General features: G+C 43.9%; 1 protein-coding gene across 6 annotated transcripts in view; it reads left to right on the top strand.

Moving 5' to 3' along the window:
* The window catches only part of MAPK8IP1 (mitogen-activated protein kinase 8 interacting protein 1), a 298,023-nt gene that overhangs the window by 250,443 nt on the left and 25,119 nt on the right, over positions 1-22,461 (top strand). The gene's annotated exons all lie outside the window — the stretch shown is intronic.

Below are 22,461 nucleotides of genomic sequence, written 5' to 3'. Positions count from 1 at the left end.
GATCAGCACAAAGGAAGATTGTTCAGGAGCTGTTTTCAGCTGGTCACGGGTGAAGGTCACCAAAGTCACTGATGGATCAGTAGAATTATCGGTCATATGTAAAGCCTCAAGCCAATATGAGCAAATGAAAGACTAACAAAAAAAACTCCCTTTGGATTTAGGTAACTCACATTTGAGCCATGATAAAAGCACATTGGGGCTGCAGAGGAAGCATCTATTTCAGAATAAAAGGGAAGAGCCAAGGAAGACATGAAGCCAACTTTTAATCTGATTAGTTCCAAAGGTGCAGATATTCTAAGTGTCAAGAACGTTTGCAAAATTTAACCCTTTATGGAATCAAATTGAAAACTGGAGAATGAATCATGGATCTAGAGAGTGATTAAGAGACCAACTACCCCCTGGTAAAATCAGGATTTCTTTGATGAAGGTAGAATCAGCACAGCTAGTCTTCTGTTATGGTTTTTGGGTGGAAGATGATTCAAGTTTTAACAACTTGCCTGGAGAGTAATGTTTTCAGCTCTTTCAAGAGGTGAAAAGGTCCCACTTGTCACTCAGTGATGGATCATCGGCTTTTGAGGTCTGTGTACTCGGCAGACTATGAGGAGGTGGCCGGATCCTACTTCTTGTCGGACATGTAATGGGCCCTCATTCAATGGGGAGGTGGGGCTGTTTCCCCCACTAGATCTGGAACTCTAATCTGTAACTTAGCCCTTGAACCCCCAACATCTAGTGAATAGATTTCAGGGTGAGTCTCATGTGATCTGTATTTGTTCAGTTGACGTAAAGCCTCCTGCTCCTGTGTTATTTGGACTTTCTCTGGTTTATCTCTTGGAAAGCCAACAGGGGTTTGTTGAGCCCCACTGTTGGAGGGAAGGGAGAGGATTGTCCTGAACCTGTGTGATTTCAGGTTCTTGTTCTTGACCACAAGGTTACCTGCCCTGATGGAGCCAGAGCGACACCTAACAGACTCACCCAGCAACTCTAACTTTGTCATTTCAGATTTCCTTTCTAATCAGATGAGTTCAATATGAGTAAACAAAAGAAAGTTTGTCCCCTAGGCCACCAATAATCTCTGGACATATGTATGCTACTTGCAACAATTTAATCTCTATCTTTTCCTACAACCAGAGCCATCTTCATAACAGTCACACTACCCTAGTCCCTAGCACATGCCCCCTGAATCTATCACATATTGTGTTTATGTTTATATAAAGTATCAGACATGAAAAAAAAGAGATTTGCAAAATGCGTGGTCAACAAAGGTTTCAGAGCTCCAGCAAATGGGGAGACCAGTTAATCAGAAAAGAAACAGAGATCAAGCGTCAGACAATATTAGTAAATCAGAGGCGTCTTAAGAGCCCTCTGATAGGTGAGATGGTTAGTAATCTGGGACCACTGCAGAGGTAGATGGACCAAAACTGAACAGAATCTACCACCAACTCAGCTCCGTGCGAATAGAATCACAGCACACGCTCCATCAAGTCATTGTTGACATTTCTTGAACCTTCAACTTTCTCCACAAAACTGATTATATGTATTAAACTGTTTTTATGCATTTGTATTTTATGTTTTGTATGGGTTTAATGATGTGGACAGGTTTTATCCATTGTCTGAGAATGATGTGATTTGAAATATATTTAAAAGACCTTTTTGAGTGCGCTGTATTACCCTTAGTTTCAATCCGAAAGCTCTTGATGCATAAGCAGAGCTGTGCAGTGACTCAAGGTATTAATGCAATTGTATGGATTGCACGAAGAGCCCAGAGACATGCACACAGGATGTGGTATTGCACTCCGGTGCAGCAGGAAGCGACATATATTGATCTCACGAGCCTCGGAAGGATATGCCTGCGACACTTGAGGATTTTTGCTTTTATCCTTTAAGTGCTCAGAATAGTGTTTTCTGAGGCCATTGATCTCTGCACGGATAGACAACCCGTCACTGGAGACATTATCCTCTCCCATTAACTCATCCAGTGACCAGTAATTGCTTTTAGAAGCAGGAGAAGCCACTAGGGGATCCACTTAGTGTTCTAACTACATTTCCCAGCATGCCTCAGCATCATCAGCCAGCACTAGAGATATAAGTAGGCTTCTATAGACGTTATACGTATTTTCTTCTTATTGCACCAGGGAGCTGTCTGCCCACCCACTTAACGCACTCAATCTCTGGAGGTGCTTGAGATGCATCCACCCCAATCTGTTCACCAGCGGAGACCCCGTCAGAAATGCTTCAACGCATAGGTGCCAACATTCAGTCACACGAGCTATCGTCCTAGCCTACTCCAGTAGTGTGATTTTATCTCACAGAAACAGGGTGAAGAGGATAAGAAATAAAGGGGAGAAGATACAGAATGAGAGTGACAACATGGTAGCAAGTGTAGGGTTAGTGATGGTCGGAGTGTGATATCACGGCGAAGCACGCTGACTGCAAAAAGGTAGCAGTGGTTGTGACTGGGCACTGTTGTGGTTCCAACACAGGCAGTCCCTGTCAGTGCATCGGTGGGAGTTAGGGATTTGTGAAATTGTGCATGTGCAACATTGTTACCACAAAGATAACTGGCTTGTAGCAGCCAAGCTCTCCTAGCAACGTGCTTGTTAATCCTTCGATGTAGGCACTTCCTTGTGAAGCAGAATTCACCAAGCGCTGGATTGTTCACCCACTAACAGTGAACATGAGCTGGGTCTAGACCTTTGTTAGTTGTACCCTACTGATGATGTGTTGTTGCAGTAGTGATCCTTCTCGGTATGAGAGGATTCGCTGGCATTCGGTTTCTGTGAGTAGCCAACAGTGCCAGACTGGCAGTAGCGGGCTTCGGACGTTTCTCCAGGAGACTGGAAGGGCGAAGGCCATTTTTGCAGTGGTGGGGGCTGGTTTTGCTAGTAGGGGCTGGTTTTGCAACAATGCTGCAATATCGCCCACCAGTAACAAAAGCAGCCGTGCTAACACTTCCACCCCTGACCACCCCTCCCAACCTGGGCTGGTCCAACAACTTTTGCCATGGCTGCTTTGGGTTCCCAGTTGTGCCCTGGTAGCCAATGGGCATAAGGTACCGTCTGTGAGATTCTGACTGAATGCCCCTTTAATGATACCCCAGTGATGTGAAGCCTCGGGTGGCCTAGGATAGCCAGCCTCTACCCAGGTGCATATAACTTCACTCTGGGGACCATTGCACAGGTGGAAGGGGTCCGCCTCCATCACCTCTAGTGCGCCACTGTTCATGTTGCTGCTGAGGAACCCTGTACTAACGCATTCGTACATTACTTGAGTCTGGGCCAGGGTTTCATTAGTAGGAGAGCAGCTACCTCGCTGCGAGCTACTCAAAGGTATCCTCTGAGCCAAGCTTTTGTCTCCATGGGCACCGGCTTCAGTATCTCTGCTGGTGAGAGGGAAGGGGTGCTGGCTGGAGGGAGATCACCTCCAGGTGCCCCATCCTCCCACCCTGCGCCAGCTGGTGCAGATGGGGCGCACACACGCCCTGCAGGTCAGCATGATGGCTCGAGGGACCACTGTCTCGAGTGGAGACAAGTCGGTCAATCAGTCTAGAGCAGTGGTTCTTAACCTCTTGAGTTCTGTGGACTTCCACATAATCAGTACAGGGAACCTGGGTACCTCCACTGAATCTTTCTCGGAATCTGGGGACTCCTACTGAGTCATTACTCGAATCCAGGGACCCCAGCTTAAACATTTATAATGATTTGAACCACAAAACATTACACAAAAAATAGAGAGTCAAGCTTTGACAAATAAAGAAATATTTTATTTACCTCACAACTATAAAAAAAATAACAATTTTAATTTTAATGGGAAAGTTGGGGTTTTTCTAAATTCAATTGAGGCCATTCATTGTCCATACTATTGCCTGTTGATGCACTTACAGTATTCACACAAATCAAACTGAGGATACTAACTTAGTGCCAGATGTAGCTAAATTCTGAATTGCGACCCGCAAATTTTGAGTCAGACTGACTCGCAATTTGCGAGTCGCAATTCAGAATGTTGGATGGTGTCCCTGACATAGGACCACTGCCTGCTCTGTTTAAGTTTATAATGCCATTCACAAAGGGGACGGGGGTCCCATGCGGACCCCTTCCCTTGTGCGAATGGGTTAACACCCATTTGAAATGGGCGCTAACTGTGATTGCTTTGCGACCGCGTTTGCGGTCACAAAGTAATCTGGCATTGCACTGCGACTCGCAATTAGGAAGGGGACTCCCCTTCCTAATTGCGACTCGCAAATCCGTTTTGCGATTCGGTAAAAAGGTAACTGCAGTTTCACGTCGCAAACAGCGAAATTCGCTGTTTGCGACCTGCAAACTGTTTGCTACATCTGGCCCTTAATTTTTAGCCTCTAATGTTACATTTTATTTCTTTATTTACATCGACTTTATTAATCTGTAAATGTTATGTAATTTTCTAAAGTGTCGTGGACCCCCGGTTTAGGCTCCACGGACTCCCAGGGGTCCCCGGACTACAGGTTAAGAAACACTGGTCTGGAGCTCTGGGCCTTAGGGTAAGCAGCTCCAGTGATCCCGGCATTCTTGTCAGTGGCTCCAATGGGAGTAGGCTATGTGGTCTGCAGCTGGCCTGGGCTATGTGGTCTGCGGCTGGCCTGGGCTATCTGGTCTGCGGCTGGCCTGGGCTATCTGGTCTGCTGGCCTGGGCTATCTGGTCTGCGGCTGGCCTGAGCTATCTGGTCTGCGGCTGGCCTGAGCTATCTGGTCTGCGGCTGGCCTGGGCTATCTGCTCTGCTGGCTGGCCTGAGCCATCTGGTCTGCGGCTGGCCTGGGCTATCTGCTCTGCTGGCCTGGGCTATCTGCTCTGCTGGCCTGGGCTATCTGGTCTGCTGGCCTGGGCTATCTGGTCTCTGGCAGGCAACAGGCATTTGGTCAGCAGGTGGCAGATCAGATGCCCACCAGCCCGCCAATATGCCGGGTTCCATAAGCCCCCACTTCGTGGGGCTTAATTATCTGTAAAAATGGCTTCCCAGCCCAGATGATGCAGAGGCCTTAAACTTCCTCAGCCCACAAACACACAACACCCCTGCATGCATACACGCACTCACACACCCCCTCTACATACACACACGCACACCCCCATGCACGCACACAACACACAACACCCCTCCACCCCCCTCCCCTAACGGACGATCAACTTACCTGGTCCGTTGATCCTCCGGGAGGGGACGGGATCCATGGGGGCTGCTCCGCCGCCACCACACCGTCAACAGAACACCGCCACGCCGAATCACAGAACATGATTCGGTGGGCGCTGTTCTGTTGACGTGGCGGTGGAGGTGGAGCAACCTCCACTTTCCCGCCACCCGCCAGTATGGCTGCTGGCGGCTCTCCGTCCGAAAAAGGACGGAGGGCTGCCAGCAGTCATAATACGCCGAGCGGAAAACCGCCACCACTGGCGGCCTTCAGCACGGCGGTCCCTCAGCGGTCTTGTCAAAAGACCGCTGAGGTCAAAATGACCCCCTGAGTCTCCTCATACAAATACCCCTCAGAGATAGAGCTTAGTGGTGATTAGAAATGTCTTAGATACCCGTCCTGCTCCTTGCAGTGTTCTAACCTCTTGCATAATTGAACTTGGAAATTTCCCTCTCTTAAAAGTATTTTTTGCTTGGACATGACTATTATGAACAATGCTCTGGTACCTTCATGGGAGCACTTTTTGCTCCAAACCTGGCGAATCTGTATGTTGCCCACTTGGAGCAAATGTTTATAAACACTGACCAGAATCCTTTTCTCAGCAAGATTCACTGCTGGAAACGGTTTATTGACAACATCTTTCTAATCTGGATAGGTACAGAGGATACGCTTAAACTGTTTACTCAGTATCTCAACAATTGCCAACCCCGCCCTAAGTTCATGTGTAATTTCGATCAATTTGATCTCTTAATCAAGAATGACGACAATCATTTAATTGTCGCTTTCCTTTAAAACGTTACCGAATGTAACACATTGGTACAATACACAGTTTTCATCCCCGGGCTCGTAAAGATGGCCTGCCTTCAGGTCAATTCCTTCGTCTCCGACGGAATTGTGAATTGTGTTTTGAAAAATGACTACTTTCAGAAAGCAACAATTCTGAGTGCTAAGTTATGAGAGAGGGGCTACCCCAAACAACTCATAAAAAAATAAATGAAAAGGGCTTAGTAGAACCCTCTAGAAACAACCCTGCAACCTAAAGAAAAAACCCCTTCGGAGAAAAGTGTTTGTGTGACTATAATCTACCTACAAACAAAAACAATTGTAAAAAAACATTTAAAAAAACATTGGTCTATTCTTAAGAACATGGATGTCTTTCGTGACACACCCCTTTTCTCCTACAAGAAAGGAAGGAATATTAAAGATCACTTAGTGCACGCAGACACTAGGATTCAAAGCGCTAACCGCACATTGCTCTCCTCAATGGACCTAGATCCCATTAGAGGCACTACAAATGTGCACACTGTGTTCCATACAAATATACATCTGATACGAAACTGTTTGTTCATGAGAAGATACAAGTCTCTCTACAACATCCTACTGATGGTGCCTCGAGCAATGCTATATATTGCGTGTGGTGCCCCCGCGACCTTATCTATGTTGGCCAGACAACCCAACAAGTGCGTACAAGGATCAGTCAGCACAGGAGTCGCATCAGATGCTTGGTTCATCATTTTCAAGAACACCAGCAGAGTACAGAGGATCTGAGATGGCAAGTGTAAATGTAAAATGTAAATTAGCACTTGTATAGCGCACTACTCACCCGTTAGGGTCTCAAGGCGCTGTACTCATACCGCTATGGAACCCCTCCTGGCTTTTCCCTGTGAGGCCCCCACTACTGAGCACCCCCAGGGTGAAGCCAGGCATCCAAGCGCTGTTGGGGCCATTGTGGAGATTAAGCAAGCTATTGCCCAGAGTTGCAGAGTGGGACCCATGAATTAGATTAGGCACCGAGGCGAGAATTATCTGGTCAAGGGGAATTGAGCCCAAGACCTGCTGAAGCGGGACTTGAACCCTGGTCTTGAGCCAGATCTCTGCTTCAGGGTCTGCTGCTCTAACCATTGAGCCACACTTCTCCACGTGATCGAGAAAGCCGCACCACCACTAAGAGGAGGAGACCTGTTGCAGAATTTACAGAGACTGGAATGTAAATGGATTGACAAATGTGACTCTATTAGTAAAGGTTTGAATATTATGGAGGAATGGCGCACATATGTTGCACTTCTGAACTGATGCACATTCCACCATCCATACCCCGTCTAACATGGAATTCCCAAGATGGACTGATTTATTATATGTATATTTTTAATTATATTAACTAAAGTCTGAAAATTTCTCATTTTTGTCACTGTCATGTCTCAATCTAAACCAGTATATTCCTTGATTCAATACTGCATTTTTGTTGACAGGTTTGAATTACACATACGTGAATTTTGACCTCCCCCCCTTAATGTTCTCCCATTTCTAATCATATACAAGATTTGGGGTACCTTTTATAGAGTGCTGGATGTGCCCTCCCCCTTGTGAACACAATAGCCTAGGGGTTTAAATGTGGGAGGTCCAACATCTGTTCGTCCAGGGTTTTTCTCCCTACTAGACCGAATCTTTACTTTTTAAGATTTTTTCTCAAATCTAAGATTCTTCTGTTCATTTTTATTTTTCCTCTATTATACATCAACTGGGGCCACTGTTTGTTCCTTATTCGCTCAGCACTTTCACTGCTACTTTACGTGGCTGACGCTCAAGAAAAGATGCTCGTCTTGCCCATTGATGGCGAATATCTCTGTGACCTCTCTTAGCCATTAACTATACTCCCCTCTGCTAATGTGGAAGCCCCAGGGTCCAAATCGTGAGGGTCTAATTTCTGCCTCATTGGTGATCGAGTCCTGAGTGCGTCAAAAACGTGGCTTTTGCTCAAGAGAAGATGCTTGTCCTGCTCATTGATGGCCAATAATTCTGTGACCTCTCTTAGCCAATTAAACTGTCCTCCCTTCCGCTAATGTGGTAGCTCAAAGGTCTAATTCATGAGCATTTCATTCTGGCCTCACTCATGTTTGAGTCCTGAGTGCATAAACATTTTTTTTTATTTCTTTTCCTTTTTCTTTTCTATTTTCCACTAGTCTTCAATATTAGCACATTATAATTTACTTTTGTTTATTGTCCCAGGGCTTCTGATTGTTTTGATTTAATCACGACCAAGAAGCCTATTGATTCACCAGCAAACGTGTGTTAAGAACATTTTTTTACCTCTTTCGATGGGATTCCCTCACATAAATTTTTTTCTTTTTTTAAAACCTTTTTCAATTCCTTTTTGGTATGACCACGGGCCTGCCCAGTGAGTACTGCCCCAACCTTCGCACATTGTTTGGTCTCACTGGTGCCCCTGGGGTAAGCATTGCTATCCAAATTATTTCATAGGCTCCCATAACTTATCTGAACCTCCATATTAATACACCTCATCAATTCATTTTGGTTTTCAGGTACTTCTGACCCCAATTAAATGCGGTTGTCCTTTAAGTCAAACGTTGGCCTTAATACCAAGAACCAGTATGTATTATTTTCATTTTCTGAGTACCATAAATTCTTGTCTACGAATATCGCCTTAACACATCTCCTTAAGTTAGTTCCCCGGGTCATCCTGTGTCCTGATGAGACCCTTGTATCCTTGTTAGGGTCGAAACGCCGTCGACGTTCAAAAAAGATAGACCCTCCTATTTTCTTATCCCACAAAGGGAATAGCCCTTTGGAGCCATTATTAAAACTATCAATTGTGGCTGTCTGTCCTTAGTTACCAATACACCCATCATTGTACAAACAACAGAAATTCTAATTTCCGAGTCTGGCGCTTGTTTCACTTGGGGTGCACTTTATCACTGTTTTTGGTTTTGTCATCATTATAAGTCTGTGTATGTTTATGTCACAAGAATAAAAGTACCTTTTGATCTATATGACAAACTCTGGCACTGGTTGCAGTATATTATCATGGACGTACGCCTGACAGACTGTGAACTGTCCTAGTTTGAAAAATTATTCCATATGATTAATTCAACAGCAGCACTTTCTCCTCTGTTGCATATCTGTAATAAATGAGTTTCACATAAATGTTTGTTTCATGTGTGAATGGCCATCCGTGTCACGTCACCGTAGTGATAGGGATTGTGAAAAATCCAAGCGTCACCCGAAGAGCAAGTGGAGCAGTTTGGCCACGCCCACTGCGTAGGAGAGCGGTGAGGGGGCGGTACATAGCTGGTGGCGCAGTTTGGAGCACAGTGTCACAAATATATTACTAAGGCATGGTGTGGTAGCCACTGTCATTTACAGACAGTGCATTTTTTATTGAAATGGGCACTAAATTTGCACAGATGTGCAGTTTTATTGAAATAACTATATGCACATATGTATCATTTGTGCATCACCAAGTGTCTTGATTTGTTTTCATCTCATTAAAATATTGGTTTCCATCACACTTCAGGATTGCAAAAAAGTGATTCATTTGTGCCTTCCTACCTGCTGCTGTATTATGAAATATTTGACCAGTTCAAATTTTATGTGTTAAAAAATATTAATATCTTACAGGATTTCCTTACACGCTCAGCCAGATTATCAAATAGTTCACATAACAAAATCTCACTTTGTACTCAGAGAAAGAAAGCAAAACGCCAATCCCCATGTCAAAAGAATAAGCAGCAATTTGTCAGAAGACCTAACCTCTGTGGCAAGATGAATCCACATTTTAAAGTCCACTTTATTGTTCTTTCACCTTCTGAAATCCAGCCTGGTTTTTGTGGGTTCCACTGCACCCTCCGCACCCCTGTGTCCAGCGCCTGTGAGCACCACAGCATTCTGCATCGTTCAGTAGTGCACCCCAATTTAGCGCCTGCCTTTCCTATCTGTGAATAATGGCATTTTTTTGTGAACATCCTCCTTAGGGGTACTTCGCCTCAGTGCCATTCGTCCGAGGCCCTCTCTTTGTTTTAATTTCTGCTTTCATTTTATGTTTTTTAATAACTTTTGTGATGGGTCGTTTTTATATATTTGCCAGTATATGCAGGCCACCATTATACAACAGTATTTTGTTTTACTTTTTATTACTTTAAAATTTTTAAGGGACCCGTATTCTCGGCCTCAAGTAGATCAACCAGGATGAAGTCAGGGCTGAGGGCCTTGTTTGGTTTTTAGTTTGCTATATCATTTTCCACACCTAAATTGGGCCATAATGAGGCTTTTGAATGGTTTTTGCTCCTTTGGCAAAAAGCCTAACTCAGTCTTCTGCTCTGGAATATAAGTCCAGGTAACATTTAGTGTGTGAGAATCCCCATGCAATAAGCTCCTAAAATATCTAGTTTTTGTCAGCAGCATCTTGCTTCAAATGATCAGATAGAATGCTGAATTATAAGCTTTTATAATTCTGACTTAACTAGCGGTGGGCGAAAAATTCAGGTCCGCCGGTGGGGCTTTCGCAGAGTTTTGCCTACTCCCCATTCTGCTGGGAGCATCGACTTCTGGCAAAACTCTACCAATTGCCCTGTGGCAGAGTTTTTTTCACGTGCAGCTCACCAATGTTAAGTTGGCATGTGTGAACAAGAATTTGCGCCCCCTCGCACGATGTACGTCTGCGAGAATGCCTTCTGGTGAGATTTCTCAACATGGGCAGTCGTGGCAGGTTGCAATCCTTCCCGTTGAGAAAGCTACCACTAGAAGGTGCGCCTTCTGACACGCTTCGTGTTGCTGTTCGTGCTGATTTTACAGCGCAGAGCAAGCTCCCGATGCTAAAAATCAGCACGAGCGGCATGACGTGCCCGAATTCTGCCCACTTGCAGAAGTCCATGTAATCTCATGGCCTTTTTATGTAACTATGTGGAATTCTGCAGAGTGAAACTCCGCGAGTTCCGTCCAGGCCTAGTCTTAACCCGCATCAGTGCTGTTGTGGCTCTCTGGTAGCGCACGTGGTAACTCACTTCCTAGCCCAGCGTTCTTCATCAAACCATTTGGAAGGTCGGCTCTTTCCTTTTGCATATTTAGAGGGTTTCATAGTAGTCAGAAAGAGTGGTACCTTATCAGTGATTTGGTCACATAGTGCCATGATCTTTTTTAGTCATCAGTCTTCCAGATCACTGCATATCATTCCTATTAGAGCTGGCGCTGAGGTGTTCCAGTTCTCCTTTTCACTGACCACATTTGCTTCTGGGCAGCATCTACTAGTCATTCCCCTAAATGAACCTGACCAGGGGAGCAGTAACTGAGTCATGACCACTATTATCTGCATTGCATGGAGCATCTACAGTAATCATAGTATAATCTATAAAGCTTGATCATTTCCCACTCTGTGAATCATATTGGCCAAACAATCAGAACAAGTGCAGCCATCGAGAGATCATTGGCCACATAACATCATCAAGCGCAAGAGACGTTGCCTCGATGCGCCATTTCCTTCTTGTAACTTACATCAGCTTCTGGTACTCTCCATGAAGCATCTTCTTCTGGAAGGGGGGCCTGTGTATGTCTTTACCAGGGGAAATCTTAAAGTCGCCACAGATTAATATTCTGTGATATGACATGTCATTATGGCTATATGTGGCCACATCCGATTGATAAAACAAGCTCTTCAAGGGCTACTAGGACACGCTCACATTAGAAATGGGGTCTCTAGTTGGCAGAGGTATACACCCTTGTCCAAGTAGGGGCCACAATCCTAGTCAGGGTAAGTCACACACAATCCAAATTATCCTGTGCCCACACTCTGGTAGTTGGCACTGAGCAGTCAGGCTTAACTTAGAAGGCAATATGTAAAGTATTTGTGCAATAAGTCATGCAATAACACAGTGAAACACCACAAAAATACACCACACAGGTTTAGAAAAATATGAGATATTTATCTGAGTGAATTAAGGTGTGTGTTGGATTTCCGGGCGTACACAGATATTTTCCAAGCGGCAAGGACTTTGCGTCGAGTTCTGGTACACAGGCTTGAATCCTCTTTGCGACACAGAGTCTTTTGATGCCCAGGGACGATGCGTGGAAATTCTGGGCATGCAAGACAAAGTCACAGGTGCTGTGTCGATCCAGTGGGCGATGCGTCAGAGTTTCTGCCGCACGGCAGGCGCTGCTCACCTCTGTTATTCTCACCTGAGGAGTTGTATACATTCACTACATCAAGAACTTCTTCCAGGGGGTCACCCCAACTTGATCTAATCTGTATTATATTTAAGGACATACTTCACTGCTAGAGAATGTACACCCACTTGTAGTTTGGTAGAATCCTAAATGGTAGGCTCACTGATGGGTGGTCAAATCTGTTTAGTTGCCAAAGCACAGTGCGACGTGTACCCATCCATATTAACATCTGACATGGCCAAGTGTCTTTAAAGCAGCAAATGTAATTTTGTAATTCTTCATCTTTGACTTTAGAACATCGTCCAAAAACCTTTCAGCTGAGAATACTCCAAAACCTTAAATCACATCTTGGTTTGCTGCCTCTGCATTGTCGTGTTCTTCCATGGTACTAGATGGCTGCATAGTGAGCTCTGTGCCAAACATCCCTGTCTTCCCTCGATGGAACAGATGTCTTAGCTGAGCCCACTAGACCTGCAGGCAGCCAGGCATTAGGATCTTCTGTTGTCTGCAGCTTGCATTTATCCCTCCCCCATCACACCATTGGCCAGTTGTCCTTCTGTTCTCGGTTCTTGTCACCACTAGCTGTTTTGCAGCTCATCTTACATCTAGCAGCCGCCTATTGTAACCCCTGGGCTGCAAGCGATGCATATCGATGCATTGTCTGTGCACAGAATGACCCTCAGACACATATTTTTTCCTAGGAGCTGAGAAAAGGACCTACATCAGTTGTCATTACTCACAAATGGTCAGAGTTATCCATAACTAGTTGTCAATGCAGGTGTCATTCGTTGGCTCTGACAATGCATGTGTTTGAATCATTGTGGAGAGGTGGTGGTGCTCTTGCTGTGGTACGGGCATCTGTGCAGAGCTAAGGCCATCCTGCAGCTCTGAGCTACACATGATGCAGTGTCCTTTTGACAGTGTCATGTGATAGGGTTCAGTTTTCTGGTTTGTAGTGGAAGAGTTCAGAACTGCTGGCAATCTGCATTGATGTATAATCAGTCTGCATGCTAGAGCTAGTGACAGAATATCATGTCTACCAGCAAGCAGCATTGCTTCAAAGGTGCCATGAAATCAGTGGCTGTTAACGAGGAGAAGTCCAGCTGTGTCCACATTGTGTAGAATACACTGAAGAATGTATGTACACAGTAGGAGTGACAACAGAATCAACCTGTGTGGCGAGGGGTCACCCGGTCTCCCAGAACGTGGTTCTAGTGATGAAGTGCTGTAAGAAATGCACCTGAATACCTCTCTGCCACTGTAGTGACAGACTAGTCTTCCCATTGTGCAGCACAACTTCAGAGAAGCCCTCACCACTGAAAGAGCAAAAATGTGCCACATTCCAGGATCACCATTTGCCAAGAATGACCCGTCCTGGGCGACAACTGCCGAAGACAAGCAGTCACTAGTTCGGCCTGCCAAGCCGACACCCGAAGTGGTCTGCGAAAGGGAGGGGATCGGGAATGGCAGCATGCCACGGTCAAAGTGAAGTCACCAAAGATGTCTATCGTCTGTGCTGACGCAGACGCCTTCCAGTGTCCACTGAGCCATATCCTCCACCGAGAAGGTAAATGAAGGCACAACCTCCAAAGCCCGAGAGGCGGTGAACATGAGTAAAGCCAAACTGCGATGGACACCAGTTGGCTAGAGGTGACCGCTTAGTAAACCTGCACCTTTGTCTACTGTTGCCTAAACCCGACTTGCAGAGTAAACCACCCTGGACACTAGGGGGCACCACGTAGAAAGGATCAGGACCCCGCACTGAGTGCAGTTAATCAGTATAAGCCTGAGGAATGAGATAATGTAACCCTAATCTGATGTTTATCTAATTGATTATTTCGTACCTGTGTTATTAGAAGTACTTTCTTTTCTAAAAAGTCAAGCACTGGCCTGGGCAGTGAGTTATAGGGTCTGTTGTTTAAGTTTGAGTTCTGAGCCTTTATGCCGTACACTACCTCACTGAGAGGCCTTTAATTCCTCGTTCTTGCCACCCTCCGAGTCAAGTGCAAACAGGGTTATTTGGCTCATGTTGCAGAGCAACAGTAAGACAGACCCCAGGACACCAGGAGCAAACAACCTCAAGCGCCACCGTTGTGATCCAGTGGCCCCCAAACAGGATCTGTCACCGTGGCACTGGAGAGAATATCGTCTTATATCTAAAACAGCCCATCTCAATGCTTGCAGTCTTGTTATTTCTAATATTAGGGCCTTCTATCGCACGTTCTCCCACAGGATATTGACCATTAACACATTCATACAGGACTAGTTGGATTTTGGCAGTTCAGTTCACCAGTGTTTGCTTAAGAAATCTATGGCACGTCTTCGCTATATTGAAAATGGATCAGCACACTCCTAATTGAGGTTTTAAAAGGTTTGAGCATGTATCAGATGCTTTCCAGCAACATCCAGTAGTATCCAAGAATATCTCTTTCTAGGTGGCTTCCACTATACATCACATATCTCACATGCAAAAAACACCTGTGCTCAGAAATTTAGAAATGATACTCCTTGGAATGATCTACACTCTATGAGCCAACTAAGGATGGTTGTCTTAATCTTGAAGTAGAGTGGTTGAGCCTTCTGGGTGAAAGGAGTAGTCCTTTCCCATGATCTCTTCTCCTCATTGGTGACCTCTTCCCATCTTTACCACCCTCAGACTCCACAACCCAACAACCACTTGGCCTTATCTTTGCCTTCGTATCCTGCTTCAATACCACTCTCTCTTCACGTAAACTCCGGTCTCTTCTCCTTTTAAAGTCTCTCCCTGCACTCTGCCTTTTCTATCGCTCTTTAGACCAATGTTCCCTCTATCTTCTTGTCTCCCTGCTTCTTTCACTCCCACTACTTTCTACATAAAATAAGAAGTTTCACCTGTCGTCAGTGACCTTATTCCTCCTTCCTCTCTCCATCTCGTTTCCCCATCAGGTCTTCTCCTCTTATGTTCTCCCACACGCCACTCTCTTCCTTCTGCACCTCGATTAGTCTGATCCGTTTATATTGGCGTTATCTTGTTGACATTCTCCTGTGCATTGCTGGCTACATGTAAAAGGTTCATTTAATCTATTGTTGTTCTTGGGTACACCACGCTTTGTACTCTGTAAAAACAATAGATAAATAAATATTCCTTTAAACATCAGGAATGAGATTGTAAATATTAGGAGTCTGATTTAGAACTCGGTGGACGGGTTACTCGGTTACAACGGTGAGAGATATCTTGTTTGCCGAAATCTAAATCCCATAGGATATAACGGGACTTACATTTCGGTGGATGGGATATCCATCACCATTGTGACAGAGTAACCCATCTGCCAATATCCAAATCAGGCCCTACATTTCTTGAGAAAAATAACACGTAATGTTTCTCAATGTAATCTGGTTTGTCCTGATATTCTTCATTAATGGGGTTTCAGCCCTTGTCAAGAGGCTCACAGCAGCCATGTGATTGCTTCTACCCAATAAGTGTACTTTGTGAGAGATTTGCACATTCCCTTCCCGCCTCTATACTTTCGCCTCTCTGTTTTATTACCTTTCGTTTGCCCACCTGTTGAGCCATAGGACATAGATGATATAGTATATTACATATTATGTTATAGCATTGCCTCCTCTAACCTAATGTTTACTGGACATCAGCAAATATCTTAGAATGAACCAGGCATTTACATCCTGGTCTTTGCCATCTGGCCTCCTTTGTAATACTTCCTCTGATTCAGGAAAAGAGTCTGTACAACTGTGAGATGGCTCTCTGGCCATCTCTATCACTATAGGAGAAACTGTGATCCCACCTGCTTCTTGTGTTGGAAGTGGTGTTTGATATAACTGTGCACCACAAAATTCTTACAGCTTGCCTCTAAAGATGGCATTGTAGAAGCTGCTATAAGGATTTCAACTTCTCCCACCCATGAAGGCCACCCATTGTATGCATGAATTTTACATGAGAGATGGCTCACTGTGATTTATTATTCCAAACTAGATCATTTCTGAAAACCATAGGAAATTGTGAAGATTTGACCTAGACTGTAGTGACTGGCTTGTATCCTACTCTCTAAGAACAAGGAATGCAGGTGTAGGAGAAAATAGCAAAGTATTTCATTTTTATAAAACACCACCCTACGAGCAGAGGTGGATCATTAAATTACAGTGCATCTCCTGATTAATGAGAAGGATCAAGATATACCAGTTTTCAGCACTTCCTTTGGCTGTGTGGTAAGAGAATATCAAGGGTAAGGATACGGGAAAGTTAATGTTGAATATCTCATCAAGACTACCTGTCTACCTAGCCATAATAATTTCTTTCCATTTGCCAATACTCAGAATTGACTCCTGCCTCATAAGCCTAAAAATGCAGGTTTTGTAAATAACAACTTAGTATGCAGACGGCTTCAATTTTGAGAAGCCATTAACTGACTGGATATGTGTTGGGTTCCATTGTTTGCATACAACTATAGTTTAATTTCTACCTCTCTTTGTTTGATAGAACTTGTCTCAGCTTACATTATTTTTTGTTGCAAAAAATTCTATGTCTGTTCGAAAGATTAGAGGAGCACAGAGACCATCCATGGAATATCCCTTGTTTTATGGAAAACATTTCTTACACCTCCTGATTTACCATTAATTATGCCGTTGGTCGATACATAGTGATTTACTTCCTGCAGAATGGTTCAGACATGTCTATTCTTTTTGATAGCGCAGACACTCCCAGAACAACCTTCCAAGCACCTTATCTACATCTACGGAACAAACACTTCCACACTGTGGCATTTGGTACCAGCAGCATCAATGGATGCTGCTCCTTAGTAATCCTGCTTGGATCATGGTTGTATGGAGAGAAAGCTGGCGAAATATTCTTGCTTAGCCTGATTGTTAAGTTTATTGGTGATGCATGTATTCTTCTCGGAGGCAAGAGTGCAAAAGATAAAGTAATTCTTATATTGTGAACATTCCACCTCTCCATAAAATGATCAACATTACTCTGTCTTCTGCTTGTTTGTGTTTCATCGTTGTTACCAGTAGGGAACCTTATCTCTGTTCATGCAAAAGTTATGATGAGGCCATTTCCAACGTTCTTTCATTGGAATAAAGGTATGGTCATGATTCGTTTGGGTTTTAGGCCAGGTGAAGGCACTAAGGTGGCCCTTACAGTAGTCTGGCATGATTTGGAGGGTCTCCGTTGTTCATTTCAGACCTGTCTTTTATGTTCCACACATTGGCTCTCTGTTTCCATTTGGGTCTTGCTTGAAGATGGCAAGGTTTCTCCTTTATCCTTGAAGTCATTGAGTTTTGGATGAGGAACCTCCACCTCAGACAGTTCCCTGGAGATGAAGGGCATTTCGTATAGGTTGGGATCCAAGCTTCCAACAAGGTTAGCATAGATAATCTACCGCTTTTCTTTGTGAAGCTTATCTCTACTTCCCCAGGCAAAAATCTTGGCTTCATCTTGGATAGCAACATGACACATAAACCTGAGACCACCCATGTGGAATAAAGTTTCTTTCTTTCTGGAATCTGCTTCTTTTGAAGATCTATCTCTACATAGGACACATACATTGTTGGAGCCACCATAAAATGTTTTTAATCTAGGTATTCCATACATATAATTCAGCATTTTCACCAGTGTGGGGCCTACTATGGTGCTATCATGTCCGGACATTGCTTCCAGTGAAGGACAAGGCCTGCTCACCCTTAAAAAGGTGTGTGACCTGCATCTTGGCTAAATAGTAAAGTGTACAATACAACCATGTGCTAATTTCTGGGCAGAACAGTATCTACTTATTTTGCCAAGGCCTTATTTTTGTATTCAGGGTCTGCATATTTTGGATGTGCTGCCCTTGACTCTCTCTGGAAACAGTTGTCAAGACAGTTTTAGGTCAACAGCTGCAAAGGTTAGCGTCAGTCCTGTGTGCTATATAAATGCCTTGTTCATTCATTCACTCACTGTAGAACATGTAAGTCTACGCCACTTTGTTTATTAAAGTCAAATTCTGCTGTAGCCCTGCGTGTCGGCAGATCAGTTTTAGTGGCGTCTGTAGCCATGGCATTAATTGAAATGGATGCCCCTTCGAACAGAGTTTACAAGACATGGTCAAGGAGCCGTTTCACCTAGAAAGGTATGTGTGCCTTGGAGACACGAGGGGCCTGATTCACAAACTGCACTTTCTAGTACGTAAAGAAGAAGAACAGCAGCGCAACCGCATTCAGCAGGTCCCAGGCCCAGCTCCCCGTGCTGCTGCATCGCTCTTGCTCCTGTTCTCTCCTTGCTTTTCTGCCTGTTTTTTGTTTGCCTTTTGCTTGCTTGTCCCTCGTTTCCACTGTTTTCTCCTTGCTTTTCCCCCTGTTTTTTGTTTGCCTTTTGCTTGCTTGTCCCTCGTTTTCATTGCTTTCTCCTTGCTTTTTCCACCTGTTTTATGTGTGCCTTCTCCCTGCTTTTCACTCGCTGTAACTGCTTTACCCTTGTTTTTTACCCTATTTTTTGTGCCTTCTCCCTGCTTTTCATCTCATTTTTTTGGCAATCTCTTTGCTTTCCCCTCATTGTCACTGCTTTCTCCTTGCTTTTTCCCCTGTTTTTTGAGTGCCTTCTCCTTTTTTTTTCCCTCATTTTCACTGCTTTCTCCCCTGTTTTTTGTGTGCCATTTCTTTGTTTTTACCTCGTTCTCACTACTTTCTCCTTATTTCCCCCTGAGTTTTTTTAGTACCTTTTCATTGCTTTTTCCTAGTTTTCAATGTTTTCTCCTTGGCTTTTTTGCCCGTTTTTGCTCATGTCTTCTCCTTGCTTTTTCAGTGCCTTGAGACCCTCATGGGTGACTTGCTGTGCTTTATAAATCCTTGATTGATTGATAGTGTGACTTAATTTCTACAAAATGGAATTCATAAACCTACAGGTGGAAATGGCCACCTCTCCAATGTTTACTGTTTGGAGAGATCTGTGTACATATAAGTTTACTACCTAGTAGTAAATGTGGGAGGAACTGGCGGAGTGGAGAACAATGTGGCAAATTTACTACTAAATGGGAGGGGACTAGGAAGGCAAAAGAATGGTTTAGGGAGTGGTATGGAGGAGTTTAGGGAGGGGCATGCTAATGCAAACACCCACCCATAAAAGAACAAGACCATTGCTCATCACAAACTACACTACCAAAGTTACTACGGCCGTACAGGCAAACAGAACAGTAGTAAATGTGAACCAACCCAGCCTTGCAGTAGGTCTAGCATAACACACAGCAGCTTACAGGTACTGCAACACACTCTCGAGAAAATAATGGAGGCAGGGACTTAACAGGACACCCCACAGGAAATATTGTTAAAATAATCACATGACCCCAACTTTTAAATCATATGTAAATGCATATTTTTGTCTTAAAAATATGTAAAGTTGTTAATTAAATATTATATACTTCAAAAAATAATAGTTAACTTATTTTTTAAAGAAGTTAAAATTGTATGAAACATTAACTTGTAATTTACATTAATTAATCCGTTTTTATTTAGATTTACTGAACTTTAACAATAAAATTGTTTATACAATATTTATTTTATTTTATTTAAAAATTAACTTTTAGGATTCTTTTAATTATTTAATACATATTTATTTTGAAGACATAGGGGGTGATTCTGACCGCGGCGGACGGCGGTCGCCGCCCGCCAAGCGGTTCCCGCCGAAAGACCGCGGCGGTCATTCTGGCTTTCCCACTGGGCTGGCAGGCGACCGCCGAAAGTCCGCCCGCCAGCCCAGCGGGAAACACCCTTCCCACGAGGAAGCCGGCTCAGAATGGAGCCGGCGGAGTGGGAAGGTGCGACGGGTGCAGTTGCACCCGTCGCGAATTTCAGTGTCTGCAAAGCAGACACTGAAATTCTTTGTGGGTCCCTCTTACGGGGGCCCCTGCAGTGCCCATGCCATCGGCATGGGCACTGCAGGGGCCCCCAGGGGCCCCACGGCACCCCATACCGCCATCCTGTTCATGGCGGGCGAACCGCCAGGAACAGGATGGCGGTAAGCGGTGTCAGAATCCCCATGGCGGCGCAGCAAGCTGCGCCGCCATGGCGGATTCCCATGGGCAGCGGAAAGTCGGCGGTACCCCGCCGGCTTTCCGCTTCTGGCCGCGGCTGTACCGCCGCGGTCAGAATGCCCGGCGGTGCACCGCCAGCCTGTTGGCGGTGCTACCGCCAACCTCCGCCATGGCGGTAATTACCGCCAGGGTCAGAATGACCCCCATAATGTCCCCTAACATTTTATTTTATTAGTTCTAGAATAAAACTACCTATTTTTATTTATTTTACATTTATATTTTACAGCAAAATATTTTTTATATGAATAAACATTAATAATTTTCCCCATACTTTCCTACAGAGAGATTTCCTCCATGGTGGTGGATATGTCCACCGTGATGGTGTAGATCCCCTCCACAGTGGCAGAGATCTCCACAAAGGGGGTGGTGATCTCTGCCTATGTATGAAATGTTTCAAGGAATAATTTAAGCTTGTAAATTGGCTCCCCCGCCCCAGAATGAAGAATAAGTCTACACTTTTGAGTAAATTCACAGTCTGCAATTATGAATAGTTAAAAGTATTACATTTACATTAACGTATGAGTCAATTTACAGATGTACATTTATTCATGTGTAAAACTACCTTTGTGAATAGGCTCCAGTGATTTAACATCACTCATTCATTTCTTGAGGCAGTCGGCCAATACTCGCTACTGATGCTCTGATTTCAATTTTATTGGATTTTACACATGAAGTATGTGCCCTACAGCTCACCATATCAGCCTTCTGGTAACTGCTGTGGTGCATAGGCGTGTTTCTATATTTTATCGTTTTTTAAGTTCTAATGTTTTTGGTATTTTCTCAATACTTACCTTCGTATTCTCAAATACTGTCTTCCCACCAAACCTATGTTACCTTAAACTGCTTTTCATTTTAGCATTGTTAGGTTGAGTCTCTGATTCCCTTCAAGTGTGATTCAGCCCCCTGCATGCAAGTGCTAGCAAATTAAATGGTAAATGCAAAAGACATTCTGAACCTAAAATTAAGTACTAAGCAGCAGATTTATGGAAAGTGGCGCACCATGGCTCAGAGTAGGGGGCAATAGCATAATTTCTCATGGCGCTATTGATGTACTCTGCAGGAGTAGCGCCAAAAAGCCTGGTGCTACTCCTGCAGAGTAGATAGGGCCCCATTCTAAAGAATCGAAGGCCCCTCTTTACGCCTGCTCTTGAGCAGGTGTTAAAATTGCCGTAAAAATTGGTGCAAGGAACTCTCATAGATTTCCTTGCACATTTTTTCCGGATCCCCTAACGGGGGAACGCCCCCTTTGCATACATTATGCCTGACGCAGGCATAATGTAGTGCAAAGGGTTACAGAGTAGCGCAATGCATGCATTGCACCACCCTGTAAATAAGGCGCTGGGATTTCGGCCTCGTTAACGTCAAACATAATGACATTAATGTGGCACAAGGTGGCGCTAGGGTAGTATAAATATGCCCCTTTGAATTGTAGTCTGAAATATGAAGTAGAGATAGCATAATACCTTGGTATGGTAGCCAATTATTGAAAGGTAAGTGCTGATCTGGAAGTATCATTTACTGTTCTTAACTCCACATCTATATATATCATTGATTATACATATATGTGGGGGTAGGTATAGGAAATCTATAATACTTAACTGTCAATAGTTTTAACCTTGATATTTTGATTATCATATTAAGGTATAACGTTCTACCCAACTCTGTGTTCAGGACCCACCCCTACACAAAGCATGGATAATCAATGGATGTTCATTCCCAAATATTAGACCCTCTGGTTTATCTTATGAAATCAATTAATGTGATGGCACATCTTATGGAAAGGGTTGTCTCACTGCTAATCTTGAGCTTTAAGTTACGTTAGATCTGCTTCAAGAAAATGGCATTTATGTTTTTTGAAGTTTATTACCTAACATTTTCATGCTCTATTCGAAATTTCAGAGTTTTGCTGCTTAAACTGAATTTTGTCATTGTAAAAAAACTGTTAATGGAATAAACCAATACAGATGCTTGAAAAAAATATTGGATTTTCTAACAAAATATCAACTGAAACAGGTTCTCATGGGCAATTCACAGACATCAACACATCCTTCCCCATAAGGTTGTAAAAACAGGCCAATAAACCGGTCCCAAACCTTTCATTTTGGCATTTCTGTCCCATGACATTTGAATCTCATAGTTAAGATCCCACACTTTACTTGTGTTGGAGTCGTATGTAAAAAATTTTAAATTTGTTTACATTGGTTCTATTCACCAATTGGGGTACACCACATTGTTTCGCATTCGAAAGCCAAGCAACTATGTACGTATGGGTATTATGGAACGTAACCCTAGCT

The sequence above is a fragment of the Pleurodeles waltl genome, chromosome 3_1 (genome assembly GCF_031143425.1).
Source record: "Pleurodeles waltl isolate 20211129_DDA chromosome 3_1, aPleWal1.hap1.20221129, whole genome shotgun sequence".
NCBI lineage: Eukaryota > Metazoa > Chordata > Amphibia > Caudata > Salamandridae > Pleurodeles > Pleurodeles waltl.
Note: the sequence above shows the minus strand (reverse complement) of the source record. Positions and strands in the feature narration are given on the sequence as shown.